At 40.1% G+C, this 22,066-nt stretch overlaps 1 long non-coding RNA gene across 1 annotated transcript in view; it reads right to left on the bottom strand.

The window, feature by feature from the left end:
• Window positions 1-21,290, bottom strand: part of LOC125326535 — an 86,717-nt gene extending 65,427 nt beyond the window's left edge. Inside the window, exons 1-4 of the long non-coding RNA XR_007203877.1 lie at window positions 16,765-21,290; window positions 14,932-15,030; window positions 12,361-12,445; window positions 10,609-10,752 (exon numbers count right to left, since the gene is read on the bottom strand). This is a non-coding gene — a long non-coding RNA (uncharacterized LOC125326535). The remainder of the gene's footprint in view (window positions 1-10,608; window positions 10,753-12,360; window positions 12,446-14,931; window positions 15,031-16,764) is intronic.
• Between the last annotated feature and the right edge of the window lie 776 nt (window positions 21,291-22,066).

Raw genomic sequence — 22,066 nt, 5'->3', positions numbered from 1 at the left:
TGGCTTTGGCACCACAAAAATCTTTGTACATTCAAATAAGACAATTTTTTTTGTTTGTTCTTTTGGGGTGGGGGGCTTTAGACAAGGGCTGTGTCCTTCTGCACTTTTCTGCACACCAAAAGTCATAGGTTTTTATTGGAGCCTGTTCTAAATTTGTGTCAGCACTTCGTTTATATATCCTTATTTTGATATGGATTATAAACTGTTCATAACAAAATCCATCCCAGACTAAAAGTCTATTCTGCTGGCGTGGAGAGTGTTAAGTACCAGACTTGAAGATTTGGTATTTCTAGACCCCAAGATTACAAACAAAACACATCTTGTGAGAGTTCAGAAACATTTTTCACCGGTCAGAGATTTGTTCTCTGTATGCTTTAGAGTTAAAGAATCAGGCAAGCTGTTTGCTGGAGTGTTTATTCCCCCTACACAGCTTTTCCAATAAAAACTTCCAATGAAACCATCAGTGACAGACCACAATGCAAGACATGCCATTATGCACTTTTCTCCCCCTGCTAGGAGAAGTCCTGGTGGTTTGTGTTATTTCTTCCTCACAGAGTTATCACCTTCGGAGAAAAAGACTCATAATACTAAACCAGGGTCAGAGAGCACTGAGGGGAAAAAGGCGTCAAGATCCATGTCCTCATTGTCAGGGAGAGTTGTTTTTCTTAAACCTTCTGTCTACATTGTGGTATTTCACAATAAAAGAGAGATGCATTTTTTTACCTGTCACTATAGACAACATTGCCCAAGGATCAGCACCTGGCTTGCCAGCATCCTCAGTTCTTCAGCTCCATCTCCAACACATGCCACGACTCTTTATGCAAGTGGAGATGTATTGAACAGACCTTTATAATACAGTTAAGGAATACATGAGACGGTTCTAAAAGTGTTGCTTTTCCCCCTTTCTTTGCTCTCCTGTCCTCAGAAAACATGCATTTGCTTTGGGAAGGCAAAACTGTCTGTTAACACCATAACCAGTGATTTGTTCAAAATTGCTTCACTGCCAATGATCTCACATTGCAGGGCAACCTAAGGAAGCATGCTGGACTTTCACAGTGCACTTCTTGATCACAGAGTAGCTTTGCTGTTTGCCTATCTGTCCTCCACACACTTTTAAGCACTGTTACAATGTTCAAGTAAAATGCACACAGCCCTCACCGTGAGCTGTGTATTCCCTACCCAGCAAAATCTGTTTGACCGACAACACAGCAATACACAGAAGTCATGTGCAACAGCTCCAGGAATGATCAGCTGCCTCTAGGAAGCCTCAAAGAGAAGGACAACAAGCACATCTTAGCAATCTGAAAAGTTCAAAGCTAAGAATAACTTTAAGGACAAAAGTTCATTATGGAAAATGCATGGAGAGCTGACACTGATCAGTACACAATTTTATAAGAAACAAGAAGGGAAACCCACAAGAATTCATAGTGCTGTTCACAGGATTGCACTGAGTTCAGCTTTGTGGAAGCACCACACTGGAGTCCCATGTTGCAGGGAGAGCCATTCGTGTGGTCCCTGCTGGTGGTGTTTTCACAATTCTCGTAATTAATTTGATATGAGCGTTCCTGGCAGTGTTGGTGGCTGAGTACTGCAGAAGCTGGATAACACTTCACTGATGATTTGCAGAAACCCTTGTATGTTTATATCTTCAGCAGACCATCAAATCCACAAAACGCTTTGGTCAGTTTAATAATTATCCTGAGAAGCAAAGTAGGGCTGCCATTATCAAGATGCTAGCTTCTGCCTAATGATTTAAACCAGCTTTCATTCTTTGGGGTGACAGACGTGCTTGAACATTATGCAGAATGCATTACTTCCATAATGGGATTGTGACTTGTTATTGATCTCCATCGCTTTCATCACCACATTCACATCAGCTATTTATGTCAATCTCAATAACCAGTCACATGTATGTGTATCTGCATGGCTACATGAAGACTTCCAAGAAAAAAAATTGTACTCTGCTTTCTGTTTCGTTAACTCTATTTTACATTGTTTGCTTCTTAAAGCAAAGCAAAGATTTTTATTTTTCTTTTTTTTTTCTGTTGTTCAATATTAACACCTTCATTAAAACTCTCATAATTGTTGACCTTCTGTAAGGAAGTGTTTTCCTTTAACAGCATTCAGATCTTAGGGAGTTGATGGAATCTTAGATTTCAAATCAATGTCATTACATACAGTCAGCAGGGGAAGAAAATCCATGTATTTACAGTAGCTACATTCAAAAGAATTAAAGTGTGCATGGTCATAATTGCGACATTTCCCACTGAAAATACCAGCCCTAGTTAGACCCCATGGAATGCAGAGAACGGAAAAAAGCAATACAAAAGAATGTCAAATGAATTGCATAACTTCCATCCTTGTCTTCAGCTTTCTTGTTTAAATGAGGATAAGCCAGGCTCATAACAAAATCCATGAGATTTACCTGTCCTATACCTGCAAGGACCTGAGTGTCTCTGCTTTGCATAGCTTCAGCTCCTGATGCTTCACTTTTTCCTGCTTTCAATATGTTGACAGACAGAAAAATAAATAGAGCTGGAACTTCAGAATTTTTTAAAGTTTTTCCTTTTTTCTTCAGTTTTCCTTAAATCCAAGGCCAAATGTGTGATTAAAATAAAACAATTATACAAACCCCTCTGTATTTTACTAAAGAAAAGGCAATGCTCATGCATACTAATGACAACTGGAAATACAAATCACAAGCAACGGTGCATTCCCCAAAAAGACAAATTCTCCAGAAGACTGAAGATGGAGTCAAAACTGCAGCTTCCTCTCCTAAATGAAGGAGAAACTTGCTTTTCCTTTGTATTATTTCATAAGCATGTAAATGAACAGAGGTAATTTCTAGTGCTCCCTTCATGCTTCAAGGAAAAGAATTTTCCTCTGCACAGAGTACTGCACACTTAGCATACTGAATCTAGCAAAACTCATGATCTCAATAAAGACAATTACACCTAATTGTATATAATATAAAACAAAGAGAGAGAATGTCAAATCTATCAAGGCCTGCTACACCAAACACACAAGGTGTCACATATTTTAGTTTCTTTCGGACAACTGTATCATGATGTTGCTGCTAAATTATACTGAAGTTACACCATGACATGTACAAAGAAATGAGCTAAATGCTGGTTCACTGAACTCCACAGCTTCGGGAAAATCTGGCATTGAACCCGCACTGGCTCAAAAGCAAACTTTCGAATTGAAAAGGGATGATACATGATTAGTCATCCTCTGTAATTAGGAGGATGATGATGCAGTCTACTGTAGATGACCTTCACTAAGTCACTATAATTGCGAAACATTGTGTCTTTAGCTAAAAAAGCACATAATTCTTGCCATAAAACTGTCTTTCCCAGGAATAACTTTTATTTTTGCCCCCAATGAGTATTTTTGGATGGAATCTGTTTCAGTTTTCAAGTCTAGAATGATTTAGTTCAACCTAGTCCTTATTCTACCCACTGGATAAAACCATTCTGCATTTTTAGGGTCAGATTGAGGCACTTTAGTGAAGGTATGCCACAACACACCATGTTTGCTCCTGTTTCCAGTCTCAAATCATGATCTGCCTCTCTTGCGCTTTAAAGCAACAGGCTCCTATCGTAACTCTTCAAGAATGAACATAGATGAAATTTCCCACCACTGGGCTCATTTCACTACAATTTTTTAGCTATTTTGTCCCTCATGGTCTCTCCCTACACCCTCTAGAATGTGACCATGCTGTCCCAGTGCAGGTCCTCTCCCTCACACTCCATCCAGAGGGAGAAGCACGCTGCAGAAGGCTGAAGAAATACTCATAGTATCCACAGTGTGCTGGGATTTTCAATCTCCTTCACTCCTGAGGGAGTCTAGCCCAGGGCCACACTTGCATGCAAGTCATTTTTATGCATTTATGCAGTACTAGACTTCTGTGGCAAAGGGCCAAACATAGCTGTGCCTCATTCCAGACTCCATACAGACTATGGTATCAAACCCATTGACACTGTTTAAGAGGGTACATGTTAAAAGGTCCGAAGAGAAATGTAAAGTAAAACGTGTGGCCTCCATATGCAGCTCTGTTCCCCAAACAGGCAAGGATGTAAATCTCTGGTTTCTCAGCAGTTGAAAGGAAAGACCTGGGATCAGAAACCTGAAGTCCACTACATCCAATACCTGCTATTTTCCACAGGCTGGCTGTAAGTCTTCAAAAAACACCTCGCACTTGACAGGGATTAATTGGAGATTAGTCTTTCCGACCTGAGACAGAACTTCAGAGAAATACTGAATAATATCCCCTGTAGCTGTAACAGACTAACATGAAACTGCAGACCTTGGAAAAAAAAATACCCAGCTGAGTAGAAGAAAAGCTACAGAATGCTCTTCAGTAGGTCCTGTGTAGGATGGGGTTTACATCTAGCCAGGCTCTTCAATAAACATACTTGATTCTGTAACCACAGTCAGCCCAGTTCCAGGAGCTGCCATCCCACTGGTGAAGAAGTAAATTTGTTACATACACTCAAGACTGCCTCACCGTAAAAGGATGTACCCTACCTGTTGATTCAAGTAACCTACAAAATTCTCTATCCAAAACACTGGATGTACTGGCTTCTGCTGAACAGGGAATAAGGAAGTATTTTTCTCTGTTCACATGTGGGTTGAAGGAGGCTGAAGCAGTTTGGGTATTTCTAGGTAGAAACAAAAGCAAAAAGGAAATCAGTATCTTTATGCTCCTCTCTGTCCTCAGTCTATTCTACCTACTGCCATAACACAAGCACCACACAGAGTGCTTTTCTGCACTGAGAAAGAGAACCTTTCTGTGACACATGCACAGAGATGCTTGGGCCAGTTAGCAACTCCTGGAGTTACCCCATTTTCAGGGTGTTTATGGATTCTGGATGGCAGGTTGGCATCAGCTATAGCCAGTTGAAGTAAACTGTGCTAAGATTTTCCTCTAGAAGAATGAAAAATGAGTAATCTCATGGCAATGAGTTTGGGGGCCCAAAGCACTCTTCTATAGGGTCTCTGCTCTGTTTTGGCCCTGTCCTGACCAGAGCTCGTGTTTAACTGTTGAAAACGCCCTGTAATTGTAAGCCTGAGCAACAGATGAGTTTATTTGACTCACACCATATGATGAAAAGACACTGAGCCAGATTAGATAGCTTAGTTTACAAACGATAAATGAGGTCATTTGACCCAGAAATCTTTGCTTAAAAGTATGCCTAAGCAGAACATATGGAATACGCACATAAACATATAAAACATAAAAAACCACTTTCCCATATGTTCTCAAAGGTGTTTCACAAATATGCATTTTTTCCCACACAAATGCCCTATTCATCTGCACTTGCATAAATAAAATTCGCAATATTGTTTGAAAGGTACCTGAAAGTATCAGTGAGGGTTGTTGGTACCTTTGCAATTTCTACAGGCGTAGTTTAAGCACAACTGTTTGGAAGTCTGTTTAGCCTGGATGTAATTGTATTCAATCAAAAAAACTTCTGAGCAATGCAGATAATTGAAGCTCTTTCCACATTTGGAGGAAATTATGGTGGTTTTTACCTTATAAGAAAACAGTCCATCTTAAGCTTCTTTCAGGAGTTTGTATTTTTCTTCCAGTATTCCTCCCTGAGAGAACATCCAGAACTAGAGAACAACTCTGTGCTGTGTTTATGAACTATCTGAGAGCACACTGCAAGTTATTACAATTTTTACTATCTGAAATGATTTAATGGTCACCCACAAATTGTGCAACTGGTTACCTAATATACATCATGTGACTTTCTCTTCCTTGATTAGATTAAGCAAATCTGAGCCAGGGGCTCAAAATATGCTTTTCATGAGTGTTCTTATGAACAAAAAGGTACTTTCACCAATATTCACAGAAGGAAAATAAAAGCCCCAGGTCAGGAAATCACTAAAGCATGTGTTTAATTCCTCCCCTCCTTAAGAGAGGAGTTAGGCTCACACTTAAGTTGCATTGCTTAACTGCTGTCTGAATGCTTTTCTGAATCAGAACCAACAAAGAGGCAGCCACAGTTCAGTCATCTTTAAACACTAAAAATGGTTTAAAGAGAATGAAGTCTTCTGATTTACTGCAGCAACCATGCCCTTTTAAAAGTTACTAATTTTGCAATTTTCTAACCTCCAGTATTCAGCTAATAGAGGCTTTCAGCCCTCTGTCCTTAAATTCTTGTGCCCTCTTGTGATTGAAACATGCTTAATAGGATAGCCTCCATATGTCCTATTAGACAAAATTTGTGTTTTAAAGCTAGATCCAAGAGGAATTGAAGTTAATGGAAAGACTTAATTGTTTTCAATGAGAGTTGGATGAAGAACTGATAGTTTAACTCTGGACACTCTCTTTTGAACATTCTCACCAAGGTGCTGATCCAACTCCCAGTGAAGTCAATAGAAGGATTTGTGCTGGGATTTGGATAATAACTCTGTTCTTCTTGGAGTCAAGTCCCCTTTGTCAATATGCACACACACAAATACAAAGACATAAATGAAAACAAATGTTTGGCAACTTGTGACAGAAAGTCCAAATCTGTATCTGTATATTTGGGCCAAACCAAAATTGTAACGCTTGACAAAAACATCATTATGCTGATCTGGTTTTGGTTTTTGCTTACTAGTAATTGTTTGGTGAGTATAAACCTAACTTCTCATATTTTATTTTTTTGCATAAATATATTCTACTGTCACTGTAGACCATAAAATGAGAGGGATTTCTATGCAAAACTCTGTTCAGACTTGTCATAACTTTGACAAATATAATCCTCTCAGACCAGAATTTTCCATGCTTGGTCTCCATCAAGAGCAATTCTGTTTTTGCCAAGTATGAAGACGTTTGCTTCAGCTCCTTCTTAGTTTCCAAAATACAAAAGGTTTCTCATTTAGGATCGATCCTACACTCAAAACAAAAGGGATGTGGGCTGGATTCCCAGAGGTGCGGCGCTCTCACAGTTCTCATTGGCTTTAGTGTTTCTAAAATCAGCTTCTGTGTTTTTAAAACAAGAATTCCAAGTGGATGAGGGAATACTGACTTGGACAAAACGAGCCAAGCAGAGCCTTGGCTAGCAGAGTTGCAGCGAGTAGAGATATTGCTGATTGCTTCATCTGCTGAGCGTGTGCATTACGTGCCATACATTTGTTGTGCTCTGTGCTAACAGAGCAGCACTCGTGGTAGCACACAAGGACAAGAACAAGGTGGACACTGAAGCCAAGATGAAGGATGGGAAATCTTCCAATCCTTTGCAGACCTCTGTGTTCAACACAACTGAAGCAGCCTTTCCTGCTATATAGATAAACAATTTCACAATTTATGCCCGTAACAACTCAGGCCGTTCCATACCCCTAAACAGAGAGATTTTTAAGACCTGGTGACAAAATGATGACTTCAGCCCCTAGCACCTTTTCTAGAATGGTGCAAGAACCCTGTTATTTTAGGCTAAGATGATCCTTTCTGGGTTGTGCTACCCCTCCAAGTACCAGCACAGGCTACCATTAAACATTGAGGCCATTCTGCAGTTACTTAGCTTGTATTCTCCGAGACACTGTGTTGCTGTAATTTTTACTGCATGAAGCAAATATCATCAGATTATCCATCTGTGTTCTCAAGATATTAGGTGGCCACCTTTAAAGTACATCCATATCCCCTTATGATGATAAGGACACAAGAAATACACAGCTTTTGAAAAGTACTACCTAAACTCTACAGGTCAGTGAAAAAGCACCAAAAAATTCAGGTGAGACTGGCACAGTAAGAATCCAATCTGTATGGTTTGAAAAGAACTTGTTTTAATTAGCTCATCAATAACATAACACAGAAAAGCTTCTGTCTATTCATTCTCTGGCTGACATAGGAAAAAAATACTTCCCTCAGCAGGTTTATTTATTGCAGCAAGAGGTCTTGGGTTATCTTCTATGTGTTTTGCCTGTGTTTGTTTTTAAATCAAGCCCATAGAGCCTGGAAAATCTGTGAAATAATATTTGCAAAATATAAAGTTGCAATGAGAATTTGGAAATGTGTTAAAAAGGTGACCAAGACAGTATTTGGTAAAGGGATACTAAAAAGGATTAAAGTGACTGACAATAAATCCATGACTTGAAAGTAGAAAAGTCAGAGTCCAGAGAAGAAATTCTACCTCCATGGACAGAAGACAGAATAGAATAATTCAATAGGAAAGGACCTACAATGACCAACGGCATATGTGATAGGTCCAGCTGCAAAGGTGAGAGTGATTTGAAGCCATCTGCAGCTGCAGAGAGAAAATAATATAGATCACATCAAAATCCTGTAGTTTGAGTAGCTACTTATAATTTATGGATGAAAACTGGGTCCCTAAAAGAGTTCACCAGCCTGCTGTGGTGTTTATCTAAGCTTTCGCTTGTTTTATAGACCTCACTACTGCTTTTAATGACATAAAGAAAACAAATTAAAATAAATGAAAAGAAAAACGTACCCTAGCAATAAATAGGCTGTGAATTACAGAACAGCAGTAGCTGCTTTCTAAGGCTAGAATGGCAAATGCACACATGCTGTAACAGCCCCAGGGGTTGACAGATGCCAAAATGTCTGGATGATCTGTTCATTCATCCTCAGGCAGGTACTGACAACAGCTCCTCTCCAAAGGGGAGGCTGCATATTGTGCTGACATCCATATCAGATGACTGAAGTCCCACCAGGATTTCTGTGCCACATATTTTTTAGCCTGAAGATCAGAGGATGATTTTAAGGCATTTCTCCAATACCTGATTTACACAAGGCAGCAAAAACAGAGAAGAAAGAAGGGATGCCCTTTCAAACACATCTCTAAATAGTTGTGCTCAGCTTTGCAGTTTTTCCAGACTGATCACTTATCTCAAAAAGCCAAAAATATATCATTGAGGGAAAACAAAAGGAAAGCCTTTTACCAGGAACAGTTCTTCCAGAAAGGGTACATTATCACGGTAAAGAGAATTTACATTTTATGTTTTCTCAAATCTTGATTAATTTGATCACCTGCTATGAAACTCCCTAACATCTACCTGAATCAGGTGGGTCACTTCAGCCTAACTCCTAATTTAAGTCTGAAAACTATTTTCTGTACCCACTGTGCATTTCAAGTGAACTCAAAACCAGATATTAGAACTCAATATATTTCTTGAGGAACCAGCAGTGTTCTTTGTATTTAACCCTGTGACCTATTCCTCTGTATGGGCTAAATCACACCAGCCTCTGTGGGAGGAAGATTTAAACCTCGAGCCACAGTCTCACAGGAGTGGAGGAGCCTGCCTTTAGCAGAATGAAATTAAGCACACACAGTGTTTGAGAAAGTTCAGATTGGTAAACTTGGCAGGACAAAAGGACAAGTCTTCAAACTTGCTTTACTTAGCAAGATTTGGGAGAAATACACCGACTGTACATTCTCTACCCTCATTATATTCTTGGAGTTTTGACTTCCTCTGTTGCTCCCTAGCCACAGATAGGTATCTAAACACGGGGAAGGCAGAGTGTTTTCACAGCTGCTAGAACCGTGTTATACCTATGGACTTCAGGCCACACAGGGGGAGCACAGTTGCTCGACTATTAAAACAATAAGATGTTGCTTAAATCAATAGGTTTTAATTGTGTTGCTTAATATTTGTTCTCCACCTAGAAAAATAAAATGTTGCTAGCAAAAGGAGAGTAGTTAGGTTTCTTTGGGGGCATCAGAGCAGAAAAGAATACAATCTTATGAAACCACTAACACTTTGCAGCGCTTCATCTATACCTGACAGTGTATATATGCCTCCGCATTTCAGAATGTTCCAATGCCTCCCAAAAATCTAAGCTCCTGGTAGGGCAAAATGGAATGTCAGGAATTATTTTTTTCCCTTCTGAAGTATCACTAAGAAGATGAAGAAGAAATAGAGGAGTCCAAACTCTGAGACTTCAATTTTTTCCAAATGCAAGACATCATGTCCTTCACAACTGAATATTGCACTTAAAACATCTGTATTTCAGTTGAGAAACAAACTACCTCCATTTGTTTTAGGGCTCAGTGTATTTCTAGCACATTCAGAGTCTCACTTCACTATCTTATGTTGGCTCATATTGGCCAATGTCATTTGTGCAGTGACCTAAAAGAGCACTTATTGCCCTTTATCTATGGAGGGGCAGATTAGCTTCACAAAAATAATCTTGTAATTAGTACTGTTGGCAGTGCCAGATGAAAGACAGTGATTTTGAAACACTTAAGAAGCTATTGCTCAAATCTGCAACTTATGGAAATTCACGTAGGTCCATTAAAATGAATGGAGTTTTGCCAATAGGCCAACTGATGACCTGCCTGTTAAAACAAAAGAAACCCAGCCTTGATCATTCTTTGATTGTTCTGATTCTTTTGCAGATTTAGAAAATGTAACACAACTGCTTAAAATAACCCCACCATTTATTATTCCAGGAGCAATGTTTTCTTAATAATACTGTCAAAGTGTGTCTGGAATTTAGAAACACAATTTACTTTCCCACAACACGCCAGGCAATCAAAAAAGTTACATTCCATATCCAGAACAAAAAATCATGGCTGTTACAAAACAAGAAAAAGTAAATCATAAAAAAAAAAAAATACTGCTAAGGCTAAAAATCTATAAAATAACACTGACCTTTTTATATACCTCATAAACAGCACAGAGAAATTCCTGCTTCTGCCAAACACTCCAGTTTGCAACGGTGTTCCAAATTTTCATTAGTACAGCAACCATGCTGCCTGATATCCAGTGGCTCAAACCGTTTCCTCATCCTTCCTTCTGAAAAAAGAAGAAAGAGAGAAAAAAAATTTTAAACAACCAGACAGGTTTATTTTATATCAATATGACACCTCTAGATAGTGAAATATCTACAAGTATTACAGAGCTGAAATGTGTCCAACCCAGAAGTACAGGTTCTAACTCAGACTTTGGAAAAGAATGCCTCAGAGATAAGCCCTTTCCTTAAAAAGAAATGCTCCAACAGTAGCCATTTACCTCCAATGAGGCCATTAGAGATTTAACACTACCATCTTTTCCCAGATTTCCACAAATCCAGTGGCAAGACAAATAAAGACTCCTTCTCAGTTCTTTTTATTTTTGTTGTTCTTAGTGAAACCTAGTGAAGAGCAGCATGAGGAGGATGCAGAATGTTTGGCTCTGCAATATATTTCCTCAACAGAAACACAGACATCAGAAAGGACTCTGAGAATACTGAATCCGGCCACTTGTTGTCACAGGCAGCCATGTCATAAAATACTTTCCATAATGTTGTTGTGGTTTGACACCAGCCCAGCGCCAGGTGCCCACGAGAGCTGCTTGCTCACCCTCCCCTGCCACAGCTGGGCAGAGGAGGGAAAAGGAAAAAAAATAAACCAACACTTCATGAGTGAGATAAGGACCGGGAGAAACACCTCAAGGGCGAAACAGGCTCAACTTAAGTTGCGAAGTGAATTTATTGCTAACAGAAACAGAGGAAGATAATGAGAAGTAAAATAAGCCGTTAGAACACCTTCCCCCCCCAGCCCCTCCCTCCTTCCCACCGACAGCACAGGGAGACAGGGCATGGGGGTTTGGTCAGTTCATTTCCTTCCACTGCTCCGGAAGAGGAGTATTCCCCTGTGAGGCCGTGGGGTCCCTCCCACGGGACACAGTACTCCGTGAACTTCTCCAGCATGGGTCCCCTCTCAGGAGCAGCAGCCACACCGCCCCTGCTGCAGCCTGAGCCCCCCCCCCGGGCACACAGTCCTCCCAAAACTGCTGCGCCGTGGCTCTCTCTTTCCACAGGGTGCAGCCCTCCAAGGACAGGCTGCTCCAGCCTGGAAGCAGGACGCTCTCTCCCCACCGGGTCTCCCACTGGATCACAGCCTCCTCCAGGCATCCACCCGTTCCGGCGTGGGCACCTCCCCCATGGGCTGTGGGTGGATCTCTGCATCCCCCATGGATCCCCATGGGCTGCAGGGGCACAGCTGCTGCACCATGGGCTGCACCATGGCCTGCAGAGGAACCTCGGCTCCAGCACCTGGAGCACCTCCTCCCCCTCCTTCTCCACTGACCTTGGTGTCTCCATGTTGTTTCCCTCACATGTTCTCACCTCCTCCTCTGACTAGAATCCCAAAATCTTGTGACTTTGTTTTGATTTTCTTCTTAAATATGTCATCACAGAGGCATCACCAACCTCTCTCATTGGCCCGGTTTTGGCCAGCAGCATGTCCATCTTCAGAGCCATCAGCCACTGGGTCTGCCCGACATGGTGGGAAGCTTCCAGCAGCTTCCTCACAGGATCCGTCTTTATTGGCCCCCCTGCTACCCAAAACCAGGCCGTGCCAAACCAATACAAATGTATTTCTAATCCATCTTAAAAGTAAGTGGAGGAAAATGTTACCTTACCAACGACAGTACTGAATCCCACACTTCCCAGGGAGCACAGAACTTCCTCCATTGAAGACTTCTATTGCCAGACCTCTGTGGAAGGCTAAAAATTCATGATCACCAACTATGAAACACTGCACCTCCTAACTGTTTTTTCTGATTAGTTATGCCACACAAGCCTCTGGATTTGGGAGTTTGTTTTTCCATCCAACTCTTACGCTATTTAAATAGTTATACAGATGAACAGCAGTGAGAATCTCTGAGAAGTAACAGTTTAGGCCCTGTCTCAGGAAAATAATGAACATATTAACTAATGAACATATTAACTTTAAACTTTTTTAAGGTTCTTCAGACCTGGTACCTATTGTTAGAACAGCACATGCATGGATTGGCAAACAAAGACAGTATATTTAAGACCATTTTGAGAACAACTTGAAGAATAAATGTGTTTGTATCTGATTATTCTCAGGAGACTGCAGTGAAACATTTGGAGGTATGCTTCTTTTTTTTTTATATACTCAGTAAAAACACATTTTAAAACGTCTCAGTTTCTCTACCATGACATGAAAACTAAATGCCATAGAAAGCCTTTTTAGTTTCCTAGTTTCTTACTGTCATAGGTTAGCAAGCTAAGTCCCAGAAGTGATGTTCTTGCAAAGGGGTGCTTACAGCTTCCTCTATGACCTGACAGAACCTATCAGCTGGCCAGTTTGAATATGGACGATTCTTTGAGCCACTTAAAATTGTGACCACCTCTGTGATCCACACTCAAGATTAGGAAACTCAGAGGCAGACTCTCTCTCTCTTGTTTCTGGTGCTGGGACAGGTGGCTCCAGGTCCCATGTGGGGGCCAGCGGGCTCAACCCAGACCCTGCTCGGGCCAGGCCGGGCCGGGCCACGGCCATCCTGGAGCCGATGGGCCCCGTTCCACCTGCAGAACCCCCCTACAGCCCTGCTGTGGGCAGCCGGAGCAGCTTGGCTCCCCCCCCTCTCCAGTGAGGCCAAGATTTCAGTAAAATCGGCACTGCTGTCCAGCAGAGGTCAGGTGACCAACAACAATAAGCCACATTCCACCTGCAAGGCCTAGGTGAGATTAACCCTTTTATTGCTGTGAAGAGCTGAAAACCTGAGGGAAGAGAAAGAGGAGATGCTTAAAGCTGAAATTCTGTTGTGAAGCTATGATGTATCAGAGTACCCGTTGTAATTTCATGAAGGCATGGGGGGTGGAGCATTCAACTTGTACTTGTGAGCAAAAGCACCTGCGCTGAGATAGGCAGATGCTGAAGCAGCTGTAATTTCATGAGAAGTTTGAACAGGGAGAGATGGAAGTGATGAGGACTTTTGCTCCAAATGGGAAAGGAGAAAACCTCAGTTCCTAGAGATGCTCCCAAAGATTTCTTAGAGATGAAATGCTCCCAGAGACGGGTGAAGAAAACTTTTGTTTCTGAACAGCTCAACCTTAAAATTGTACCCCAAAAACCTTCAAGAGTGGACCCTCGAAAGGAGTTGTGGGAACAGCTGCAAGTTGGGGGAAGGGACTCACATGTGAGCAGAGACACCTCTTCCTAAATGGACTGAGCAAAGTTATTTGGAAGTGGGCGGCTGGCTCGTTGTGATCATGTGTTCATAGCATGGGCAAGAGAGACTCCTCTTCCTAAATGGACTGAACAAGGTTATTATGGAAGTGGTAAACAGACTGAACATCTTAAGGGTTGTCTTTTTACATTGTCACTTGGAGAAGGGAGAAAGGTCGGGGGGGAAGGAGAGTTCTGAAGGTGTGGTATGATTTTTTTCCCTCTTTTAGGTCTGTTAATAAGCTTCTTTATATTCTTGCAAGTTTGGTGCCTGCTTTGCATTTCTCCTAATTCTTATCTCACAGAAGATAAACAGTAATGAGTATTTTGGACCAAACCACTACACTAAATTGGTGTTCTGCCCGGAACAAACCCAACCCGCTACACTTACTATAAAAAGAAATCTAGGGGGCAGCATAAGCAATGGATAAAAGTATTGACTGTATAAGACTCAAACTAGGATTCTGATTTTACCAGTCCCAAAATTCCAGATAATTTGATCTAGGATTTTCAACCAATAAGCAGATATTGCTTCCAAATATCTACACTCTCAGTTTTGAAGGTCATGGTAATTACCTGTTTATTTCATGAGATATTTTGATATGTAAGATCATGTAAGATGTTCTAGAGCAAGAAAAGTAGTTGGTGGCTGTTCATGTTTCTCATGCTGTTCATATTGGAATACAAAATAGTGTGGTAGAATGATTATTACTGAAACAAAATAAGAATGAGATATGATTCCCTTATTCTTTCTCTGATGAAAAAAATGAAAATAAAAATCAAACCACACCAAAAAAAAAAAAAAAAAAAACCCAAACAAAAAAAAAAAAACAACCAACAACCCAAAAGATGGGAAATAGGAATAGAGAGGAAGACAAAAAGAAAAACCCCTTGGTTCAATGTTTTTCCAGTTCTCTTCCCTGTAATATATCGATGGAAAACAAAACTGATGAAGGGGGCTTTGGGTCAGTGTATGACATTTAGGTGTCACAAAAAAAGTCTGTTAAATCCTCACCAAATATTGTTCCAGCTGCTTTGGAATACACTCTGCCAAATAATGTTGAAGGTACCTGATTCCTCATCAGAAATGTTCAACACCTCATGGGCCTGGGTCCTGTTACAAGAGAAACAGTTTCAAGGAACTGGAAGTGAAAATAATCTTTGTAGCAGATGATGTGGACAACATAAGCCCATTGTCAGAAAGTACTGGAAATTAACAAAAGGGAACCAAAGCTGCTTCTTTGTATAAAGTGTGCTAAGGATTGTGTCAGAAGACAAAGAATGCCAAATAATGAAGAAAAAAAAGGAAGAATCAAATTTAATTGAAAGGTGCAGTTTTAAAGGAAAGAATTTAATCTATTAGACTAGTAAGAAAAAAGCGTGAAATCCATAATAACATATAAATTTATTCTAGTCAGAAACATATTTAACAATGCCATGTAAGTGAGTAGTAGGATAATTGCTAAGATGTGGCTAAATAGACTAAATTTTATTATTTTAATATTAAATACAATTACATTTTCTTGGTTTTTTAGTTCTTTCTTTCACAAGGGCAGTCATAATCCATGAAGTCCCAAATTTGGCATGTGTCTCTATGTGACTTTATGATTAAATTCCACACTCAAAATTCACAAAGAATAAACCTGATGAAGTGCACATGCATCTTAATAAGGGAAAGGGACAAATGAATTCATTGTCTATTGAAGCACTTTTATAATATCTTAACATATGCTGAACAAAGCTGCAAGCTATTAAAACAAATCATACAGGCTTTAATTACAATCTAAATCTGCATTATTAAAGTAATAAAATGACCCTAAAATAAATGTTATGGAAGTCATGTTGTCCCTACAAATGAACACAGCATGAGGGAGTGATACAATAAAACACCATTAACATGTTGTATGTACCACTGTGGCTTCCCACAAAGCTAAATCAACAAGACCTAATTCTCCTCTTCCATAGCCGTGGGCAAAATTCTCCTCTCCCTTAATTTGCCTTTGCTGGCCACATTCATCAGAGTTTCAGGAGCCTGTGTGGGGCAATGCGACCCTGCTGGGCCCAGCCTCCTCCCCAGGGTCCCTGGAGATCTCCAGTTCTGGGGGATGTCAAGGCACAAATCCTATCAGGAGCCAGATGGGGCGATGCAGAGCTAGGGGCTAACTCAGCTTAACTGCAAAAAGAGTCCCAGTTTAAACTATAAATTTTGTCATTACTGTGTGGCAGCCAATTACAATGGAGGAGTCATCCTTGAGATTATCCATGTGAAGAACATTACTCATATGATATTTACATCTGAAAATTTGGAGGGTCAGCCATAACTGTGGGGTTTTTTTCCTTCTGGGCAAGCACTGATCTCCAAATGCATGATCTGATATTATATCCTAAAATAATCTGCTATTTTAGAATACTCGATTTGCGATCATGATATTTATGATCTGTTGCAGAGCCTATACTGAAGTCTAGAAACATTTTAGCCACAGTATTTGCTGCCATTTCCTAAATCATCACATCCCACATTAATTCTGACAATAGAAGAAAGGATGACAAGGGCACTGAAATAGTTGAATGTGAACAGAAGGCCACAGTTCTTACTTAACCATGTATTTTCCACAGACTATGAGATAATACAAATAAAGGACTCCTTTTCCCTCCTCTGTAACCCAGACTGGGAAATATCCAAACCCTTCAGTCCAATTTAAGCACACAAGGACAACTCCTCAGGAGGGTTCACAGGTCTCTGTACCTTCTGCCAAACCCCACAAGGTCCTTTCTGGATTCCTTCTGAGGACTGGCCCTGAGCACTCATCCTTTCCCTTGAGACATGGCAAACAAGACCAAGTCTCACCTGGCTAGATCCTCCTTTTAGGTAGAGAGCCATAAAGTCTCCCCACGGTTCCTTTTCTCCAGATGAACACCTGCAGCTCCCTCAGCCGCTCATCAGACATATTTTCTAAACTCTTCACAACCGTCACTGCCCTTCATGAGACAGGCTCCAGCACCTCAGTGTCCTTTTGGAAGTGAGGGGCCCAAAACTGAGCACAGCACTCCAGGTGCAGCCTCACCAGTGACTGCAATATTGGTTCTAAGAAAGAGATTTCCGACTTCTTCATGGTTACCCGTCCCCTCCAAGGGAAAAACATGAAAAACAGATGAGAAAACAAGCACATATCCTCTCTATCATAAAACATAAGATTTAAACAGATATTAGACCACTTAACCTTGTTGAACACATAGCAGAGATCAGCAGGGTATTCTGCCATGTTAGAGTGGGCCTAATGTGTTCAGGCCTGAGTAAAAATAGGAAGCTGCTTGTAGTTTCTGCGTTAAGTATGGCAACCTTAACTGCTAATTCCTTGAATTGTGTTGGGCTCCCACTGAGACATGTGGGACACTACACATCCATTCTTCTGCAGATGCATTTATAAGAAAAATGTGAGTGTGTGTGAAAAGAAAGAGAGGAAAGGCAAGAGACAGTAAAACTGTGACTGGCTGAATAACAGGCAAGCAAGCTACCTGAGCAACATTAAAAACTATGCATGGCAATGGTCCCAAAACTGCACACCGTGATGCAACTATATTCTATATCTTCGTTACAATTTCACAATATTGGTTAACAATATTGATTATACCTGAGTGGGAGTGTAGATCCATACTTACCTGTCCTAAAAGGTGCTAAAATTCTTAGGAGCTTCATTGAAAGCACAATGATTAGGCATAAGGGGATAATTAAAACATTTTAATTTCTCACAGCAGCATACAGCACTTTAAAGTCAAAATGTATTAGAAGGCTGAATGCTTAACAGATGGCTCTTATATCTACATTCACAAATGAATGACTTGCAAAATAACCAAGCCTTAGATTTTGCACAACATGATCAGATAAGATGTATTTTTTCTATTGAAATTTCCATATTGGCTATATCATGGCAAAATGTTGATTTTTCCAGTTTCACTCAGGAAAAATAAAATCATTCCACAAGATTCAAATATTATGTTTTAATGCACTCAGATTGTGCTACTTGACCTTGCAGTGAAAGAGGGTAGAAGAACTCAAACACTTCATCCCCGCTGTACTGTTCTGGCTTTGGAAAAGGTCTCTCAGCAAACTCTCAGTCTTTTTCTGTGCGAAGTCAAAATGGTCTGCTTAAACCACAGGTGACCACTTCAAACAAAAAGGCAGCTTTACAAGCTATTACCTCTCTTCCTCTTAATTACCAACTTCCACACCCGTATTTCTGTATGTTTACAATTTTTTCATCTACTACTGCCTAACCTGAAGGACAGAGGAATCACAAGTTCATCAGTGCTAGCTGGCTTTCCTCTGGCTCAAAGGGCAATGTCAGGGGAGGCAGAGTTGAATATGTTGGTCAGTAAATTACAGCTCAAGATCCGATGCCAGCAGAGGCTCTGTGTAGCAAGAGTGCGCAATGCAAGCGCCTCTCTAAAAGGCACCTTACCAAAAATGAAATGTGCAAATTAATTCCCATGTGGGAAGCTGGCTTGGAGTGGCAAGGGTGCTGCAAATTCACACTGCTTCTCACTGCACATTCATTTTTTGGGTAGAGGACTCTAATTGAGTGCAATCTTAGAACACACATACTGTAATGGTTATAGCACCCTCCTAGAAGGGGAGAGATCAGGTTTCAGCTGGGAGCTGCAACAGGGGTCTCCTCCTTCCATGCAGCTCTTCCAAAATGCCAAAATACAAACTTTGTATGCAATTCAGTCATGCTCTGTGCATGGCTGCCAGATGAACTCCTGAAGGTGAGGTGTGTGAAGTACCGAACTGAGAGGCCTGTACGACTTAGGCAGGAATTAGAGGCAGCTGCCTTCAACCTAGGTGGCTGAGAACGCATCTAGGAACAGAAACAGAGATACTGCTGGGACTTTCCTAGAAAGCTTTGGCACATAAAAGCATTACATATTTCTGAGGGCAGGTAAAATTGAATTTTTTGCAGACAAAAGTCCATGGAAGCGTTGAACCTGCTGCCCTACGTAATTTGCTTTAACAATGGCCCATCTATTAAGGCGTGTATACAACACTTGAAACCTCATTTCATACCTGGTGCCTTTCTCACTAGTTTTAAGTTACAAAATTCTGCTCATGTCAGCCCTGCAAATGCAGATTTTGGACAGAACAGATGGCAATTTCTAATTAATGTGTGTTACCTAACCTTTTATGGACACAGTACTAGGAAGAATTCATCCTTCTTTATATTTTAACTTGTTAAAGAGAAAACAATCATATAAAAAATAAATATATCTGTCCTACTTTAAAGACCACTTTAAAGACCACTTTAAAAGATGGCTCTGATTAACTTAAAGTCCTTGTCACATTTTTATTTTTCAAGGTATTTACACAGCTTAGACATTTAGAATATTTTTTCATTTTAATCTCTAAGAAATATTTTGCAACCTTTTAAATGCACAAAAGCATTCTGATACTTTTCCTTTCATTTCACTTAGGATTTTAGCAAAAGTTATTCTTTTTAACTGTAATGTATCTATACAGTCCATCATTTTATTCTTTAGAGAAATGACTTCAGTAAGGTCTCAGCAGCTATAAAATATATTCTTTTATCATTGTGGGGTATCAGTGGGATTAATCACTCTTAACCAGCTATTTTGTAGCCGTGGTGTGAGAATGTCTGAGGTTTATTTGGAGTGTTGCATTTTTTTCAGGATAAAGCACAGTAGACCATGTGAGCCACAGAAAAATATTACTCACTTCCTTCTCGTCACTCTTAATTGGGATCAAGTGGTTTTAGGTCAATCACTTTGGTCACGAAAAATGAAAAATACAGGTCTATTTATACATGATAGAGGTAATTAATGTTTTTGCAGACAGTCATTATAATAAAAGTCTTTCATTCCTCATCCCTCACTGCATCACTGGGAGAATTTCTATGGAGGAGATGAATGGCTGGATTGTAATATTGATTTCCCTGGGTTTTCTGGCATATGCTCAGGGTAGCACACAGCTCAGCATCACTCACTTGTTAATCATCAAGCACACACATACAACACAAGGCTTGTTTCAGTTTCTAAGTTCATGCAAGTTGACCAGATGGCAATCTCAGCCTGACAGGTGTGTCCTGAAAACTCATTTAAATATTTGTAAATAGTGGCACCATTCCTGCATTAGGCAATTAATAACTGCTGATCCTGTCACTCTCTTTACCATCATTTCTGTCTTAACAAATGTTGAACTTCTTAACTCAAAGGAAACTTTAACAAATACCTTTTCAGCCTTACTTACTTGTCTTCATTAATTATCCAGCAACTTCTTTCCCACAAACAGTGAACAGCATGTGTTAGGTTGTGAAAATTCTAACTCCTGTTTACAGAACTACAGAAATTAAGGTCTTGCTTATCAGTTTAGCAAACATGGGGTCACTGGGCTGAAAGTTTTGGATATCTATCCACCTCATGGTGAAATATCAGACACAGTTCATTAATTTAAAAAAAAATTACATATATCTATTACCCTGAAAAAAGTTACGAGTTTTTTCATATCTCTCCATTTTAGACCTCTTATGTGGGAAGGGGAAGGGGAAAGGGAAGGGGAAAGGGAAGGGGTAAGGGTAAGGGAACGGGAAGGGGAAGGTCATGCAGTACAGAATGACTTTGGGAGCACAAGGCAGGGAAGAGCGCAGAACCAGGCTTTGAGGACAGAAGGGCGGAAATGGAAGGAAAAACAAACTGACACAAAAGGAAGGGTATCACAGATGACTTAACAGGACAGTTTGTGGGAAGAAGCAATAGAAGAATAGGAGAGACTTTGGGACAGAAGTGGAGACCAAAGCTGGGGAGAATACATGGGCTGGAAAGAGAAGGAACAGAGAGAACTGTGGGAGAACAGGCACTTCCAAGACCCAAGGCTACAATCGGGACATCACTTTTCTGGGGGCAAAACATGTGCTTCCATTCCCCTCTAGTGGCAGGTACACTTAAAAAAAAACACCCACCGATTAGCATTTTGCTCCTGTGGGATTCAAGGTGACACAGGAACCTAAACTTTAAAGCCTGCCAGTGACTTACGTAGGGTGCTCATACTGCTTGCTTTAACCCCTCATCCTTCCCTCTTTTGTAACCTTTTAAAAACCTTTGAAACTACAACGAAAGAATTACATAGATATTAAATATGCAAAAGCAAGAGAAATTAGGAAATGAAGCCTGTCTTTCAATACCTACCAAAGGGCATAGCTAGGGTAATGCACTTTTTAGCAATGCACACACATTTCCCAAAGAGCTACAAATCAGTGTGGTTCCAGACTGGTTGGTTCCCACTGAACAAGCAGATAATTATTAGTGCTATCCCATAACATATATTGGGAAATTGCCACTTGGCATTCTGGCACTATCCCTTCTGTGCAATGATATCTTTAATTTGCATGTTAATAAATGTCAAAGCATACCTTCTGCTCTGATTTGGTTTCCACCTTTTTTTTGCGATCAAATTTACATTTTTCCGTATACACACTTCCTGCATGATACCAACCACAGTAGTCATCTGGAAAAGTCATAAAAAATTCATTCATTTTACTCAATTTGGAATTTTTAGAGGAATATGTATTCCACTATGCACAGGGACTCTCATTATGGTAGGCATTACACACTGATCACATCACATACAAGATTGTTACATAATCCTGCACATTCCAGAGAACCAGACCTCTTCAATAAGTCCTTTTATTTTCTTCTCATTCCAGATCCTATTTTCAGAAATATGATTGCTTAAATGAAAACTGCAGTGAAAGAGGAACTATGCTGCTTAATCTATTTTTCTATGCATTATGTTGATATCTTTATTGACATTGAATGGAGCACTTCAAAGTGATTAAATTTTTGCCTTGGAGTTCTTTGTGAAATTAAAGTGAAAGTAATTATTTGTCATCACTAAAAATTAGTAACTGTTGGCATTTTACAAATGACCTGATCTGAAAGTTAATCAAGAGCAGTCATTATCTGTAGAGTTTATCAAGTGACCCAAAATACAAGCTCAGCCTGATGGCTTCTATAGGAACCCTTACTTTTTTTTTCTTTTCATATTGTTTAAAGAAACTTGCCAGGGGGACATATTCTAAGAGTTAACAAACCATATTAATTCCATTCACTTTAATTTTTCTTATCCTGAGTTTCATTAC

Source organism: Corvus hawaiiensis, chromosome 5, assembly GCF_020740725.1.
Source record: "Corvus hawaiiensis isolate bCorHaw1 chromosome 5, bCorHaw1.pri.cur, whole genome shotgun sequence".
Taxonomy (NCBI): Eukaryota; Metazoa; Chordata; class Aves; order Passeriformes; family Corvidae; genus Corvus; species Corvus hawaiiensis.
This window is presented reverse-complemented; position numbering and strand designations above follow the sequence as displayed.